This window comes from Malaclemys terrapin, chromosome 1, assembly GCF_027887155.1.
Source record: "Malaclemys terrapin pileata isolate rMalTer1 chromosome 1, rMalTer1.hap1, whole genome shotgun sequence".
Taxonomy (NCBI): Eukaryota; Metazoa; Chordata; order Testudines; family Emydidae; genus Malaclemys; species Malaclemys terrapin.
In genome coordinates, this window is record NC_071505.1 from 314,739,878 (window position 1) to 314,756,078 (window position 16,201).

General features: G+C 46.4%; 1 protein-coding gene across 1 annotated transcript in view; it reads left to right on the top strand.

The window, feature by feature from the left end:
- The first annotated feature begins 818 nt into the window (after positions 1–818).
- RDX (radixin) overlaps positions 819–16,201 on the top strand; it is a 95,595-nt gene continuing 80,212 nt past the window's right edge. Inside the window, exon 1 of the mRNA XM_054015513.1 lies at positions 819–1,041. The gene's annotated coding sequence lies outside the window, so the exon portion shown is untranslated. The remainder of the gene's footprint in view (positions 1,042–16,201) is intronic.

Consider the following 16,201-nt stretch of genomic DNA (forward strand, 5'->3'; position numbering starts at 1 on the left):
TGCTGCCAAATGGAGCACTCAAAAAGACTTCACTCATGAAACAGTTTGTCAAGGTGCACCTATGAGAGAGGAAAAGTGGGGAAAATAAGATCTTTTGCTGGACTAATCTGTTGGTGAAAGACACATGCTTTCAAACTACACCAAGTTCTTCTTCAGGGCCCAGTAGCTTGAAAGCTTTGTCTCTAACCAACAGAAGTTGGTCCAATCAGAGATATTACCTCCCCCACCTCATCTCTCTAATATCCAGGTCTAAACACAGCTCCTGGGAACCACCCATGCAGCCAGTGTATGTATGACACATGCAGGGGTGCAGGAACAATTTGTATAGTGGGGGTGCTCAGAGCCATTCAACCAAACGGTGAACCCTGTATACAAGGGAAACCACTTCAAGCCAGGGGTGTGTGACAGGATCCCCCCAGTACCTCTGGACACATGGGCATTAGACACGTGAAAAATTAGTCTTACATCAGCTATGTAAGCCGCGTCCACACATGCCAAGAGCCTGCTGTATAGACAGGGGGAGAGGAATGAGGGGTCACACTCTGGCTAGTCCCAGCAAGGGCATAACACGACACCTCCTGCCCTCCCCCAACACTACTTCTCACAGGGGCGAGACCCACTCCGCCGCTGTGTACTTGCACGCCGGGTCTCCCCATGCTCCCCACCTCTCCCCTACACAACCCTCCCTCCTTTTACACCGAGGCTCCTCTCGCTCTCAGCCCCCCGCGACGAGGAGTTGAGGGCAGCGGCTTCGCCGTGGCTAGTGCGCAGGCTCACACCTCTTGCGCATGCTCCGTAACAACGAGGAAGAAAATCTAAACGGCGGCAGCCGCCGCCATATTGAGTAGCTGTCAGCGGCGCTTTGCGCGTCTCTTGCCTCGACCCACCAGCGAACAGCCCAGGGCGGCCCCCAGCGCCTGCTGCCCGGCCGCGGAGGGGCCTGCGCGGGGGCCCGGCCACAGCCGACCACCGAGAGCGCATCGGAGACCCGGCGGGGCCGAGTCCCCCAGCAGAGCCCCCCGCCGGGGAGCGGAGCCGCAGGTGAGGGGGGTGCGGGGAAGAACTGGGGAGGGGGTTGGTGGCTGCGCCGTGCCGGACCCGCCGCTTACCAGGCCGCATTCAGCCCACCCCCGTCTCCGCTGCTTCCCGCCAGCCTGGGGCCGACGGGGCGTAGGGGTCTCGGGAGCGAGTAGCGGTCAGAGCCCGTTATCAGATTCCCGGGGGCTGCCTGGTCCTTCCTCCCCCCTTCCCCGGGGCGGCCTGGCTCGTGCCCCCCTCGGGGCTATGTGTGTGGTGTGGTCCCCCCCCCCCGCTGCTCTGGTCCCGGGGCTCTGTGTGTCTCCCCCTTTGGCCCCTCGGGGCTGCCTGTGTCCCCCCGCGGCCCCCTCCCCAGGGCTGCCCCCCCGTAACTTCTTCCCTAGAGCCCTGTGTCCCCCGCAGCGCTTGTCTCTCCCCTGTCATCTCCCCCAGGGCTGTGTCCCTCCCTGCCACCGCCACGCTGCTCGCCCCCCTCTCCCGGTGCTGTCCCGTCCTCGTCCCCCCGTGCTCCTCTCGGCCCCCTTCTACACTGGGTGGTCCGCCCCCAGCCTCCTCTCTGCCCGCCCCCTTCGGAGACTGCGGGAAGGTTATGGGGAGAAGGAGCTTGGGGGGCTGCGGGGCTCAAGCCGCTGCAGGATGGGATGGGAGTTGATGCTTTTCTTACGCTCGCTCTGTCTCGTCCGCTACCATCTAATCTTGGTTCTCGGTGCCCGGAGCCGGTGTAGCGGCTCATAAACCCGACTCGCTCGAAGCCCTAAATTGTGGGAGGGGTTGAGCGATAATGCAACTCTGTAAAGCCCCTCGGCTACTTGTTGCAACGAGGATGATACTTTGTAACACATTCCTCACGTCAGAAACAAAACACGCACCCACCCCTGTGCAGCCCAGGAGGTGGCCGCGGCGCCGTACCGGCCCGACGAGGAGTGCAGAGACGTTTTGCGGGCGCGTCAGGTTCAGCTACATTCCCCCACCGCCTCCAGGGTTTTTTGAGAGTTGGGGGGAGCTCTGAATTTGTAAATCGCTCCGGCTTGAAACTAGAACTCACTCCTCAATTTTAAAATAAGTTTCAAGTGACTTAGTCTGTAAAACAGTCCGGGGAAGAGTGTTGGTCCTTTGCAAAAGGCAAGATACAGCATGTAAAATTCCACTGCTGTGCAACCGCTTTTCACTAATATCTTAAGGCTTTTTAACTCTTGATGTTCTTGTAGAATGTCAGTTTGGATCAATGAATGTACACATATGGAAGAATAATAAGGAATTACTTCATAAACAAGTGCCATGAAGCATCTGTCACTATTGTTTACAACAAATGTACATTTTAAAGCCTCTAAATACTGATCTATATAATGGTCACAACAGCCCTAAGCCATTGTACATTATATTATGTTGAATAAATGTCTGATATAAATAATGCAAATCTTTGTTTTCAACCTTACCATTAAAAACTAGCTAAGTCAAGGAGATTTAAAGCATGAAAATACATTTCTTAACTACATCATTCCCTTGCCCTTGTTGGTTTTTATCAGCTTGGATGTTTAAAAATAGCACTTTGTGTCAGTGCTAATGTAACTGATTACACTAATTTTATTTAACGAAGTGTGAAGCTGCATTTGTCAGACTATAGCCTACTGATGGAGGATTTGATATTACTACTTGCAGTACATGTTTATTGACAGGCATTTATTAGTCTGAATAAGGGTTGGGAGACAAGAAGTCCTGAGGTGTAAAACTGTGTAACTTTAGGCAAGTCCAGTTCACCTTGCTATGCTTCATTTTCTGTATTGATCAGTTGCAGGTATTTGCCTCCTACCTGTGTCACAGGAATGCAGTATATGTATTCAAAGTGCTACATAAGGGTGGCTCCACAAAGGGGACTTAGACTCAGTTTTGTAATGTTCAACATTTAGGTGCCCTATTGCCTAATGGAATTCACAGCCCCATATTAGGTATACAGGCTCCCCTATACAATGGATGGGGAGAGGTGTCAAAGAATGGGATCCACAAAAGTCAGTGAGCAGGGAGCTACCTAAGCTAGCCAGTAGACTGTGCTAGGTCGAGGGAAGTATTTCTGTCAACCTAGCTACCATATCTTGGGGAGGTGGGTTACCTACGCTGACAGCATAGGTAGCGTAGCATTTTAAGTATAAACAAGCCCTAAGATTCAAAGCCATAAACTCTCTCCTGGAGTTAGAAAGGGCTTAGGCACCTTGCAAAAAACGAGGTAGAGGTGCCCCCTTCCCCCCTTAAATTTTTAGCCTGACTGATAGAGCGCTCACCTTGGGTAGTCATTGGCACGGGCTTGAACTTGGGACTCTGACATTTCAGGTGAGTCCCCAGACCACTGGTTTATATTTGTTCTTCTCACTCTTTCCAGAGATAGTTTATTTATAAGAAGGGGAACAATTTAAACAGGAGAGGTTGAGAGGGAACAGCCCCAGAATATCCTTTTAGCCCAGAAGTTAGGGCTATCTCCTGAAAGGTGGAGACAAGGGTTTAAATTCCTGCTCCGCATCTGGCAGAGGGAGGAATTGAATCTGGGATTCCCACATCCTGAGGGAGTGCTCTAATCACTGGGCTAAAACTTACAAAGGGGGCACCACCTCCACTTCTGGCATTTTGTACAGGGCATGATCTATTAGGAAGCCATTGAGCATGTCTATCAGATCAGGCCACACAGGTGAGATAGGCAGGGCATTGCATAGTTTGAGGATTCTGCTGGGGTTTAGGTGTGAGTTAAAATGCCTGGTTGCCTGGACTGAGGTGGTTGTGTGTATGCCCAGTGGCAGATTTTTAGGGGTCTATAGGATTTTATCGGTTGATACTTAGGTGCTTACAGGGTAAGGCAGCAGTTGAGCAGGGGCTTTGGGGATCTAAGTTTTGGACTTAAGCACCTAAATCCCTTTGGGGGATTTAGCCCTAAATGCCAAATGTTACCATCAGTCCTTAAATAGTACGATTGGTGCTATAGAAATATGAAATAGAAAATGTGCAGTGTAAGTATGACAAATGTGGAGCTGAGATTTGCAGAATTGAGAACTGCTGGGTCTGGACATAAGTTAGACCTGCTGAGATAATCATGGTTGATAAACAGAGGACTGTAGTCAAGGCCCAGTCTGAGAGTGGGAGAAATGTTTGATTCCACCCTGAGATAGAGGTGAGAGCTAGATCCATGAGACAGACCTGAAGAGGTTACACTCTGAGAGACCAGGAGGAGGTCAGAGGGGCAGTCCACCCGGTAACTGTGACAGAAGCAGTATTTCTTTGGGAATGAAGTAAATGAGGTTTCTTCAGATATATAGTCTGATGATGCCTCGACATTTTGAATGACATAATCTTTTACCATTACCCAAGATTTTTTGTTTGTGTGCAGGGATGGCATCATAGAATTATAGAATATCAGGGTTGGAAGGGACCTCAGGAGGTCATCTAGTCCAATCCCCTGCTCAAAGCAGGATCAATCCCCAACTAAATCATCCCAACCAGGGCTTTGTGAAGACTGACCTTAAAAACTTTTAAGAAAGGAGATTCCACCATCTCCCTAGGTAACCCATTCCAGTGCTTCACCACCCTCCTAGTGAAAACGTTTTTCCTAATATCCAATCTAAACCTCCCCCACTGCAACTTGAGACCATTACTCCTTGTTCTGTCATTTGGTACCACTGAGAACAGTCTAGATCCATCCTCTCTGGAACCCCCTTTCAGGAAGTTGAAAGCAGCTATCAAATCCCCCCTCATTCTTCTCTTCTGCAGACTAAACAATCCCAGTTCCCTCAGCCTCTCCTCATAAGTCATGTGCTCCAGCCCCCTAATCATTTTTGTTGCCCTCCGCTGGACTGTTTCCAATTTTTCCACATCCTTCTTGTAGTGTGGGGCCCAAAACTTGACACAGTACTCCAGATGAGGCCTCAGCAATGCCGAATAGAGGGGAATGATCATGTCCCTTAATCTACTGGCAGTGCCCCTACTTATACAGCCCAAAATGCCGTTAACCTTCTTGGCAACAAGAGCACACTGTTGACTCATATCAGCTTCTCCACTGTAACCCGTAGGTCCTTTTCTGCAGAACTGCTGCCTAGCCATTCGGTCCCTAGTCTGTAGCAGTGCATGGGATTCTTCCGTACAGCATATGCTGATTGGGATGAGGAGAGTCTAGCCTAGTGGTCAGAGTGGGCATCAGGCCTAGTGGTTTGAACAGGCATTGGCAACCAACGACTAGGGTCAGTAGTCAGAGGTCAAAGCCAAGGGCCAAACTGGAAGGCAGGAACTGGATACCAGAGCCAAGGGTCGAGCCTGCAGTCAGTAATCAGAAGCCAAGGTTCAAACCTGAGTGAGCAGGATAGCAGACAAGGAGGGATTCAAGGCAGTGTCAGGACAGAAGCAAGATTGGTGTGGCCAATCAGGCAGTCTGCTGCAGGCCAGCTGTACTGATGAGGCTGCCTGGAGATTAGTTCTGCTACAGGCTCTAGTTCCTGACAGTACCCATCCCTTGAGAGTGCCATCTAGAGACCTTGGGGCCTGGTTTTTCAGGGTAAGCCTGGTGAAAGATGCACAGGAGATCCAGGCTGTACCCATTCCAGTCAATTAGATATTGTAGTTTCTCTCAGACCTGACTAGAATCTGCCAAACCACATATTCTTCTTGGCCCCGAATATCCATCTGTGGAGGATGGGGAGTAGTATGGAGTGGGAAGGGATTCTTGACTAATGGCTTTAGAAGAGAGACATGGAAGACTGGGTGAATCTTGAGGGAATCTGTTAGCTGTAACTTGAATGTAACCTGGTTAATCTGTTTTGTGATCTGGGAAAGGCACTAGATACTTATGGTCCAGATTCATAGAGGAGTAAGTTGATCGCAGATTCTGGGTGGACAGCCACACTTTATTCCCTGTCCTGAAGCCAGGTTTTTGCTGGTGGGACCACTGGGCATACTTGTATGTAGGTTGCTTTGGTGCCTTCTAACTGCTTCTAGAGTTCTTGGTGTACCTGCTGTATGTAGCGTGTACTGTGACGGGTTAGATCACAGAAACCCCCTTGGGAGCTGCCACCCGATGTGCAAAGACTACCCCTGCTTCTGTTTTCCCTGCCAGCTCAGGACTCCAGCACCCTGTCTTGCTGAGCCAGACACTCCCGTCTGGCTCCAGACACAGACCCAGGGTCTGAATCACTTGTCCCAAAGCTGCAAGTTTACCTGAAAACAGCTCGCAGTAGCATGCTTGTCTTTAGCACCCAGATGCCCAACTCCCAGTGGGGTCTAAACCCAGATAAATCCGTTTTACCCTGTATAAAGCTTATGCAGGGCAAACTCATAAATTGTTCGCCCTCTATAACACTGATAGAGAGATATGCACAGCTGTTTGCTCCCCCCAGGTATTAATACATACTCGGAGTGAATTACTAAATAAAAAGTGATTTTATTAAATACAGACAGTAGGATTTAAGTGGTTCAAAGTAGTAACAGACAGAACAAAGTAAGTCACCAAGCAAAATAAAATAAAATGCGCAAATCTATGCCTAATCAAACTAAATACAGATAATCTCACCCTCAGAGATGCTTCAGTAAGTTTTTCTCAGACTGGACATCTTCCAGGCCTGGGCACAATTCTTTCCCCTGGTACAGCTCTTGTTGCAGCTCAGGTGGTAGCTAGGGGATTCTTCATGATGGCTTCCCCCTCTCCCTGTTCTCTTCCCCCCTTTATATATCTTTTGCATAAGGCGGGAACTCTTTGTCTCTCTGGTTTTCCACCCCCCCTCACTGGAAAAGCACCAGGTTAAAGATGGATTCCAGTTCAGGTGACATGATCACATGTCACTGCAAGACTTCATTACTCACTTGCCAGCACACACATACACAGGAAGACTCACAGGTAACCACAGCCATCTGCAGACAATGGGAGTCATCAAGATTCCAAACCATCATTAATGGTCCACACTTTACACAATTACAATAGGCCCTCAGAGTTACATTTTATATTTCTAGTTTTAGATACAAGAGTGGTACATTTATACAAATCAGATGATCATACTCAGTAGATTATAAGCTTTGTAATGATACCTTACAAGAGACCTTTTGCATGAGGCATATCCCAGTTACGTTACATTCACTTATTACCGTATTTTCTCTAAAACCAGCTCAGTTACATTATATTGACTTATTATCAAGTTTTTATAAAACCATATAGACTGCACAACGTCACACTTATGGTCCAGATTCATAGAGGAGTAAGTTGATCGCAGATTCTGGGTGGACAGCCACACTTTATTCCCTGTCCTGAAGCCAGGTTTTTGCTGGTGGGACCACTGGGCATACTTGTATGTAGGTTGCTTTGGTGCCTTCTAACTGCTTCTAGAGTTCTTGGTGTACCTGCTGTATGTAGCGTGAGAGTTTGGTAACAGCAGGCATCCAGAGATTGTTTGGAGGCAATCGATGAGCATGAAGATGGAAACCATAGTTAGCAAAGAAAGGTAGTTTCTTGTGGCATTTGTTTTAAGAAAACTCAGCATGACACATTAGGGACAGCCAGTCATCTTGATGATAGTTTAGGAAGCAATGTAGATACTGTTCAAGGATCTGACTGACCCACTCTGTCTGCCCATGGGTGCTTGGGTGATACGTTGTTGTTGTGGTTAGGGCATCTATACTTGGACAGTATAGAAATTCTCATCAGAAGTGGAAAATAAACTGGGATCCCCAGTCAGATACTATGCATGTAGGCAAGACAGGGAGATGAAAGATGTAGCTCGCAAACAGATGGACCATCTCCTGAGCAGAGGGAAGTGCCTGGTATGGAACAAAATGCCTCATCTTGGTTCAGTGCAAACACAACTAGAATGGTATTGTGCCCTTGGGAGGGTGGTAATTCCATGATAAAGTATATGGAAAAGATGATGGCCCCTGACTGAGGTGGATTGCGTAAGGGCTGTCTGAGTCCCAGCGGTCTTGAATGGGGGTCTTGGTCCAGGGGTAAAGATCACTGGAATATGCGCAGGACGCAGCAGAGATGCGTATGGTAGGCCACCAAAAGTCCCTGGAAACCAGGTCTTGGGTCTTACAATGGCGGCTGTGGCTTGCTAGGGGAGCATTGTGGCAGAGTTGTAGGACTCAAAGCCAGGTAGCCCCTTTAGGCACACAGATGTATTCCTCATGGTATAGACTTCTGTCCTGCAACATGAAGCCTGTAGCGGTCTGGTCCTCTTTGGGATCTCAGGCTTGATGAGTTTGGATGGCAAAGGGATCTCTAGATAACTGAGAGTGGATGGAGGATAACAGGTCATGCCTTTGATGCCAGAAATGAAGTTTGAGAGCTTGAGAATCATGGACATAGTCTCCTCACCAGGTTTATAGTTCTCGTTCTTTTGGGACTATGCTTCTGCTGTCCTTGTCCTTGTCCCTGGCTGGTAGGTGACCCCAAACTTGAATTTCTCAAGAAGAGGGATCAACATGTCTGCTGCTGATTCAGGTTCCTGGCCGTTTTCAGGTATTGCAAGTTTTTATGATGTCAGGACTTGGAGTGGAGCCTAGAACCTTCCAGAAGATGGTGCCATTCTGCGTAGGCTGCTTTGGTATTCAGCAATTCTTTGTCCAGGTTGTCATAATTCATCTCAGCAGCAGTGAGTTTTCATAAGTAAAAAGTACACTGATGAATTCAATTATCGGGAACAGTAGGTTGGGCAAGAACTGTCCCTAGTGCGAAGTTTGAAGTGTCTGCCTCCACTATAAATGGTCTGGAGGGGTCTGAGTGGACCAAGATGGGAGCTGTGACAAATTTCTGTTTCAAATTATCAAAGGCTACTTGTGCCTCTGAGGACCATGAGAACCAACTCCTTGGGATAAATCATCTATAAAAATCAGCAAACCCAAGAAGCAGACATCCTTTGGTGCCACCTGATCTGTGATGGTCGTCACCTTGCAGGGGTCAATTGCCAGTCCCTTGGATATATCCTCTCACCCAAGAAATTCAAGGTCAAACTCACATTTCTCAGGCTTGGCATATAGATGATTCTGGAGTAGTCTTTCAAGAACACTACATACCTGCTAGTCATGAAAAGCTGGGTCTTTGCAGAAAATCAGAATATCATCAAGGTTGATAATGACAGAGTGGTCCAGTGTATCTCAAAATATGTTGTTCAGCACTCTTTCAACACTTTATGAAGCGTTGCATAGGCCAATCAGCATGACTAGATCTTCATGGTGGCTGTGTCAAGTATGAAAGGTGGTCATCCACTCGTCTCCTTCATACACACGCACCAGGTTTTATGCCCCGCACAGATTTAACTGTGAAAATATAGGCTGTGCCTAGCCAGTCTCAGAGCTTGTTGATAATGGAGAGCAGGTAGCGGTTTCATATGGTCACCTTGTTCAGGTTCAGATAATCAATACACGGCTGCAGAGAGCCATCCTGCTTCTTGATAAAAAAGATTGATGCAAACATTGGGGATGTGGATGGGTAAATGAATCCCTTCTGAAGATTCTCTTGCATGTACAGGTGGAGAGCCTGAAATGTGGGTTCAGAGAGGGCACCTCTCCTTGTCAAAAGGATCTGCAAAGTCTTGGTATTTGTGGGTGATCTTGGCCACAGCAGGCGAAGCTGTGAGGACACTGAGGGTTGGGGTCTTCCAGTGGGTGATGTGAACTGCAGAGAATACTGGTCTGGTTCTTGATGCCTGAGACACGGGATAGTTGACAGTACCAGTGAATGTGGGGGTCATGGGTGGTAAATCAGGGTATACCTAGGATGATGAGAGTATGAGGGGCCTGGATTAATCCAAACTGAAGGTTTTTCTAGTGCCTCTGGAGGATAACTGTTACTGCAGGTAACTGCAGGGTTATTGGTCCCAAGGAAAGAAGAGGCCCATAAATAGTCTTGACCAGATCTGGTGAGTCCTTGCGTATGGTTGGAAACGCATAGATCTTAGGAAAGTTCAAGTCAATAAAGTTACTTGAGGCCCCTGGGTTGACTATGGCTTCTAGATGAATCTTGGAGCTTACCAGTAGTCAAATCAATACAGGTGTTTAGAATTGCATTTGAAACTGACTTGGGGGTCCTGGTGTGCTCACTGTGGCCTGTGGGGAATGAGTAAGGGTGTAGTAAGAACAGGAACTGACACTGGTTCAGAAACCCCCAACACTTGTCATGATTTCCGTCAAATTTGTTAGGCAAAGGAATCTTTGGCTCCAGGAAGAGCTGGGTAGGAGGAGCCAACAGAGAAACCTGCACCTGCAGGACCACATTATGTGATTGAAGGATGGTTACTTGCACCTGCAGGTTTCTGCACGGTATCTACCAGTTCCACTGGGACCTTAGTAGGGTCCATGCTTATGCCGATCTTCATGGTGAGTCTAAGTTTTGTTTTTTCAAGCGAGTCCAAGTTTTGTTTTTTCATTTCTGTCATGATATCCTGTAGTACAGGGGGAAAACAAACCACGCATTGGCTCCCTAATAGCACACTTCCTGAATCCCAGCAGAGGATTCAGGAAGTGTGCTATTAGGGAGTCCCTGACCTTTACATTTTAGAAGGTGCATTACTGGGGAAGATGATTGCCCTGCTGGACTAATAAGATTAACTGAAGCAGAGAATCTTCTCCTGCAGAAAGTTGAGGCCACTTAGGCAGGCATCCAACTGTTCTTCAGCCCTTCTAGGGTATGTCTACACTGCAATTAAAAATCTGTGGCTGACCCATGCTGGCTTGCTCGGGCTAAGGGGTTGTTTAACTGCGGTGTAGACATTTGGGTTCAGGCTGGAGCTTAAGCCCTGGAACCATCCCCCCCCCTTGCAGGGTCCCAGAGCTCAGGCTGCAACCTGAGCCCGAATTCTACAATACATGAGCTCTTTACCCGAGTCAGTGGGCACAGGCCAGCCGTGGGTGTTTAACTGCAGTGTAGATATACACCTAGAATCATAGATTCTAAGGCCAGAAGGGACCATTGTGATCTAGTCTGACTTTCTGTATAACACAAGCCATAGAACTTCCCCAAAATAATTCTAGAGCATGTCTTTTAGAATAACATCCAATCTTTGATTTCAAAATTTCCAGTGATAGAGAATTTACCACGACCCTTGGTAAACTGTTCCAATAGTTAATTTCCCTTAGTGTTAAACATTTACACTTTATTTCCAGTCTGAATTTGTCTAGCTTCAACTTCCAACTATTAATCCTGTTATACCTTTCTCTGCTGGATTGAAGAGCCCATTATTAAATATTTGTTTCCCATGTAGATACTTAGAGATGGTAATCAAGTCCCCCCTTAACCTTCTCTTTGTTAAACTAAATAGATAAAGCTCGATGAGTCCCTCACAATAAGGCATGTTATCTAATCCTTTAATCCAGGGGTGGGGAACCTGGAGGCCGAATGTGGCCCGCTGCTTAATTTTATCTGGCATACGGCAAATCTCTGTGCTGCGGGCCGGAAGTCCCAAGCCTCCCCCTGCCCCTCCCGCCCCCAGGGCTGGAGCCATGAGCGCTGTCTCGCCCCACTGTGGGAGGAAGGTAGGGTTGGCAGGCCATTAAAAGTCGGGTCGGCTCTGCACAGCTCCTGGAAGTGGCTTGCATGTCCCTGCAGCCCCTAGGCGCAGGGGCAATCAGGGAAGCTCCATGTGCTGCCCCCACCCCCAGTGCTGGCTCCACAGCACCCACTGGCCGGGAACTGTGGCCAATGGGAGCTGTAGGGGCGGCGCCAGCAGGCGCGGGCAGCAAGCATCACATAGAGCTGCCTGGGCCTACCTCCACCTAGGGGCTGGACATGGCAGCCGCTTCTGGGAACAGCGCGGAGCCAGGGCAGGCAGGGAGCCTGCCTTAGCCCGGCTGCAATGCCGATCGGGAGCTGCCTGAGGTAAGCACTGCTTGTCCGGTGCCCACACCCCGAACCCCCTACTCCAGGTCAGAACACCCTCCCAGACCCTGTACCCACACCCCAACACCCTTCCCCAGCCCTGAGCCCGTTCCTGCACTCCAAATCCCTTATCCCCAGCCCCATTCCAGAGCTCACACCCCAATCTGGAGCCCTCACCCCCTCCTGCATCCAACCACCTGCCCCAGCCTGGAGTCCCCTCCCACACCCTGAACCCCTCATTTTGGGCCCCACCTGAGCCTCCGTGCTCCTCCTCCCCCAGGGCTGGAGTCGCAGCACCAGCTTGTCTCGCTGTGGGGGAGGCTCCATGCCTCCCCGCAGGGCTGTGTGTGGCCTGTGATTTTTTTTTTTTTTTTTTTTTTTTTTTCTGTGGGTCAGTGGCCCTCGATAGAAAAAAGGTTCCCTACCCCTGCTTTAATGATTCTCGTGGCTTTTCTCTGAACTCTCTCCAATTTATCACCATCCTTCTAAATTGTGGGCACCAGAAGGAACACCATATTCCATCAGCGATGGCACCAATGCCAAATATAGATGTAAAACAACCTCTCTACTCCTACTTGAGATTTCCCTATTTATGCAGGATCGCATTAGCTCTCTTGGCCACAGCATCACATTGGAGCTTGTGTTCAGCTGATTAACCACCACAGTCTCCACATTTTTTCAAAGTCCCTGCTTCCAAGGATAGAGTCCCCTGTCGTATAAGTATGGCCTGCATTCTTTGTTCCTAGATGTATACATTTACGTTTAGCTGTTTTAAAACACACGTTGTTTGCTTACGCCCAGTGTACCATGTGATCCAGATTGCTCTATACCAGTGACTTGTCCTCTTCGTCATTTGTCATTTCCCCAATTTTTCTGTCATCTGCAGACTTTATCAGTATGATTTTGTTTTCTTTTAGATTGTTGATAAAAATGTTAAATAGCCAAGAACCGATAATTACCCTGTCATCCTGTTTACCCTTTTTAAGAATTGGCTTTCTTCCAGTCTTCTAGAACTAACCCAGTGCTCCAAGATTTATTGAAAGTCAACTTCTTCCAAGATCTAAGGTGCTTAGATACTTCAATAATAAGAACTTAAATAAAATAGAACTCTTGCTGCATAATTCCCACAGAAAACTCTTTGTACCAGATTAGTCTGCTTCACCACTTCCTTTGTCATTTCCCACCTTCTGTGCTCAGTAGTAGGTAAACAACTACCCTTTAATAGACCTGCTGAGGAAACTGCTTGCTCAGAGAAGCAGTGCCTAAGTTGTCAGACAGGGACTCTGATTCTGAATAGGATGCCTGCTTCTTACAAGCAGGCATCCTATTCAAGTCTCCCACTTCTTTTTACCCCAGGCTTTTAGCTTTGTATATAAAAGTTTCTTTTGGAAACTAGCTGCTGCATAAAATATGTGATGACAGAATTTGGCATCAAGCATTTTGTGTTGTCATTTTAGAAAGAAAGCTTTATTTGTCAGCTTTTGATAAATACTTTTTTTTGGTTGGCTACAATAGAAACTTTGATACATGCTAATGACTTAAAATCTGACCGTTGTAGTTGGATATCCTTTTTTAATCAAGAGTCTGCATTCTTGGAGAATTCTCAGATGGTTGATTTTGTGATGTAGACACAGTTGACCGTTTTGCAGAAGGTCCAGATGACTGGTGTAGAGTATGGTTTTGAAGGACTGAAGGATTAAATAGTCACGGAGCATGAACTATCCCTTCATCTTAAAGGCGCCTCTTTCAAGTCCATATTGAGAAACGTAGATGATGAGCCTTTATTGGATTAAAGTAGTGGGTAGTTTGCAAAGTGAAGGAAATCTAAACAAATAATAATTTGGCCTTTTCTGACCCTTCTCAAGGATTCTGCAATTCAGTGTTTACATGGATGTTTAGAGAACTTATAAGCAAGTACATGGAATTAATAAATTGTTCCAAAGCCTAAGTATTTTATTTTATAAAATTGAAATGTTTATTTACACTAAATGTGATATTATTGGAAACACTTAGATGGCAAAAGGGGATTCCCATTCTAATATGCTGTATGACACTGATTCTGAATCTCCTTTGTTCAAATATTTGCATGGTATTTGCTTTATTGTAACAATAATTAGTGTCAGTAATTGGACAGGATGCACTTTATTGAACAACTGCTTATTTGATCACTCTAACACAATTTTAAAGCATAAATATTTCTTAATATTGTACTCAGTTATGAGATCATGGAGTTTGGGTGTCTACATGTGGGATGGGGAGAGTTGGAGATAGAGCAGTACTTAGAGCCCTTGGCCAATTCCAATTCCATGGGGAATCTGGTGCGGAATAATGCAGCCTGAGTGGGAAAACCTCTCCACTTTGGGTGATTGGGGGAGTGGATGGTTTTCTTAGGGCTGTGTTGCCAGGCTCCAGGAGAAGGAGCCTGGCCGTATGTCTCTGAGCAAGTTCTGAAGTCCCCTGCTGCTCTTGTTCTCAGTGGATCCTTGGAGATGTTCACTGAACCTGGGGAGCTCAGTGCATTTCAGAGATTAAGTTCCCTATCCTGTTTCTAAAGAAATAACATGTCAGCAACTCTGAAAATGTGACATTATAGTCTTTTTTTCCTTCTGGCCCATTCCTGTAATAACTTCCATAAGAAGTGATGATCTGGTCCCAAGTTATTTTGTTGTTGCTTTTAAATGTAAAATAAAATACCAGCTAACTACATCATCCGTGTAGTGTGTGTATGTGCCTTCTTTCTTCCATCATTAAGATGGTAATTAACAAAGGTTAAATGAAACATTTTATGAACGTGTTAAAGGAAGAAATGGTCTAATATCAGACCTTATAAAAATGAATGTCTAGGTACATGGCCCTTTCCATAGTATCTGAGTTTTACATAGCATTATAATATTGTGGTTACGTTACACAGTTACAGAACTGTATCTAATTTATTATAGCATTCTATTAAAATGTGGCAATAAATCAGTAGGTTTTCTGGTGGCTTGTGTTGGATTCAAAATCTTTACAAAGGTTTGACCCTCATTAAATGTGAAAACATTAATCCTGATCTGGCTTCTTTGTTTTAAGAGAAGGAATTAATACAAAGATTACTTAAATATGGTGGGATCAAACAGACATTTTCAGAAAAATATTACTGTGACTTTCAAAGTACACGAACCATTAGGGTAAAATTTTTAAAAGTGCTTAACTCACTTTGGAAAATGAACTCCTAAGTCATTTGAAAATGTTACCCTTAGGCAAGATCTACGCCAGAAGCGCTTTTACTGGTAGAGCTATGTGATTACAGCAATACTGGCAGTAGGCTGATAGTGTTGTGGATTAATTTGTACGGGCAAAACTGTACTTTTGTCAGTATAGGTTATTGCGGCCTGCCCCTCTCCCCCAAATGAAATAAGCTATATGGACAAAAGTTTTCTGTTATAACTGCATCTACACTAGGGGTTTAATGATGGTTAGAGATCACATCTCTTCACACCCCTGATTAACATAGTTATGCTATCAAAAGTTTGTAGTGTTCTCAATCTCTTAATGAAATTCGAAAGAGAAATTTACAATGTAATTTACAGAGAGTCATTGCAGCCCTCTACAGTTTTATGGAGATATTGAGGCAGATTAAATATTTCTAAAATCTTTTTTTTTATCAAAGTTCTCTTAAGCATATTGTTGACAAAGTTGTTTTTAACCTCTTTTGAAGGTATCAAATTCAAATTTAAAGAAAAACTGCAGTGACTAATTTTTGTGACTTTAGATGTTTGCAGTATACTATTTAAAGAAGAAATGCATAAAAGAGTTTAACACTGTTTGCCTTTGTCACTTGTGTACTCTGCAAAGTTAACCAGGTTCGAAAGCTCTGTGGAGCAGGGGCTGTCATTAAACTACAGTGTCCAGCTAGCACAGTGGGACCCTGACCTGATTGAATCCTCTGTGTGCTACTGCGATACAAATGATTGATAAATAATCACTTTCTGAATCCTGTTAAATTATATACTGCTTAGTTATGATTAAGGTTGCCTTTTAGTCACAGGCATTTTTAGTAAAATTCATGGATAGGTCACGGACAGTAAATAAAAATTCATGACCCATGACATGTCCATGACTTTGTACTGTATACCCCTGACTAAATCTTGGGTGCTCTGGGGCAGGGAGCGGCTTAGGGGTGCCGTGGATGCTCTGGAGGGGGTGTGTGGCCTGGGGGCCACCACAGCTGCTGCGGGGGGGGGGAAGGGGGGAGCCAGGCAGCAGCATGTGGCCTGGGACCCCTGCTGCTGCTGGGGGAGGGCAGTTGAGGGGCTGGCAGGCTCCCTACCTCACTCCATGCGGCTCCCTGAAAGC